We start from the raw sequence: 2,467 nt of genomic DNA, 5'->3' as shown, positions 1-2,467 counted from the left end.
TCATCTGGACACATTTAATCTTTTTAATATAACTTTGTGAAAATCAAACCATACCTGTGCCAACTACAAGTGCCTACTTTTTGAAACGATTATAAAAGCCCGGTCAAATCTCTTCCGCTAGTGGTATCAGCCAATTATAGAAACAAGTGACCATTGAATTAACACATGGAACTTGAAAGCTTTTGCACTCTGATGTAGAATGCTCTCTGGAAAAAAATATGTCAGACCTTAATTTGCAATTTCACAGGGAGTCACCTGAGTTCTGGGCAAACAATGGGCTGTAACTCAATGGAAGCACAATGGCATTGTAAATGTTAAAATGTGTTGATAAATGTCACAGTTCTTGTTCAACATTTTGTAAATGCTATCCGGGCAGGACTGCGAATGAATAACAAATGTTCAGACTAAGTTCATTTTAAACTTGCCACAATAGGCAACTCCTACGCCTTTTTTCTTCATAGATGAGAACTGAGGATTTGCATTAACCCCAAACACTGCTTCAGTATCTAAGTGATAGTGAAAAGAGTGAAGGGAGAGCCATGAAAACCAGAGCCGTGAAGGAACAGCCACAAAAGACAGATAAACCCAACGCCACAGAGAGGTGAGCCAACTGTTCCAAGTCTCACACAAGGGGAGAAAGAAAAAGGGAGGGGGCGGAGAAGATAATTTAGCATTTGTGTAAGCTGTTTATCAAATTATTAACTGCACAGATGTTTCTGACTAGCTAGGGGCTGAACATGGGCTCTGCCAGGCAGGGGAACAAAGGTCTGAAGGATTCAACGGAGATGTGCACTGAATATCAATTTAATTTACTAGCTGTTAATTCTCATGCAAATTGTGACCTCTGTTAGGGCATATCATTGGCCATACACATTGTATGTCTTCCGAGGAGCAGCAGGCAGAAACAGTGCAGAAACAGTGTGTAAAACTACAAATAGAGAAAATAATATGTTCAGTGCAGCCATTCATGTGGTGAGATTTGAAAAATGTATGCGTAGCTCTCTTTTGTTTTTACCGATAAACACTTGTAAGAGCTATACCTTCTCTATCATCAAAACTGTTTTTGTTTTGCACCATTTTGGCTGTATATGTTTGTTAAAGCTAGGAAGGAACTACACTGTAGATAATTCTCTGTGGAGTTGAAATGAATGCTGTTCAAGAAACGGGCAGATAAGAAAACAGTGTGGAAGAGAAGAGAGTATAATATATGAGCGCTGAAGTTTTATATGAATTAATCTACGTAAAGTGACTGAAATTATACTTACCCGTATGTATTCACCTTAATTGGAGTGTTGTTACTTTTGATGCAATCTCACTCATGGTGCCAGTACATCTTGATGAGTTTTCAGCCTGATACACAAAGCAGGAGAGAGCATCGTGAGTAAACTAAATGTGAGTGTTGTCTCATAATCTGCCAAAAATAATCATGAATGGATGGTATGACATCCACCAAAAGGTTGATGACTGGCATAAACCTCAGCTGAGCCCAGCTAGAACGCAACATTGCAAGTCCCATTTTCTTCATCACCTCCAAAGTGCCGCCTTTCAGCTCTCCACAGCACAAACAAAAAGCCTGGCAACAATATCAATTATACATGCAGGAGGCAAACAAGGGGATTTATTTCACAACAAATAGCCTCATAGAGAGATGCTGAATAGGGCAGATTAGCATTAGAAAAGGACAACAAAACTCCCCAGTTCAACAACTAAAGAGCAATTTGATGGGACTGGAATTGGGGAAATTGCTTGATTAGGGTGTGTATTTGGATGGGGCTGTCAATTTCAGAATCCCAGCAAGGATGTGCAGTGTTGTCCCTTTGATAAAAATGGCATGCGGCTGCAGTCAAAACATGACATTATGAGAACTGTCAGTGGTGAACTTTGATAATGCGAGACAAGATCTGGGGATGATACAGCATCCATCTGGGCAAATGAAACATCAATCTCTAACTGATAGAGGAGGCTTATCAAATAAAGACAAAGGAAGCCCTTTAATAGCTGGTATTTAGCCTAGTCAGATACAGACATTATTTGTAAGCAAATAGTAGTTTTTTTGTTTTGTTTTTTTTAAACTGTGAGGTCCTATTTTATCCTGGAAACATAATTTATAGGCTACCTCATTTGAATTTACAGGGATACACAAGAAAGTATATTTAAATATCGTCATATGGGAGCATTAAAAGACGTTGACAAATGACTGACGTTGAAAGAATATTTAGTTTACTTTCTAAAAGAGGGCTATTTTCAACAAACCTTTGAGTTTCTTGGTTTAAAATACTGCCGTTTTTCTTACCTAAGACTTATAAGGACGCATTTGGCTGCAGTACATTTCTTTTTGTCGTGAAAAGCATTATTCTGACATGCACAAGCTAGTTTTGAAAGAGCAATATCGACTTCCCTATGATACATCCGTGGCTCGCGCCCGTGTTAGCACCACGTGCTTTCTGTGTTTATCAGCAGGGACTTC

Source organism: Plectropomus leopardus, chromosome 14 (genome assembly GCF_008729295.1).
Source record: "Plectropomus leopardus isolate mb chromosome 14, YSFRI_Pleo_2.0, whole genome shotgun sequence".
Classification (NCBI taxonomy): domain Eukaryota; kingdom Metazoa; phylum Chordata; class Actinopteri; order Perciformes; family Serranidae; genus Plectropomus; species Plectropomus leopardus.
Note: the sequence above shows the minus strand (reverse complement) of the source record.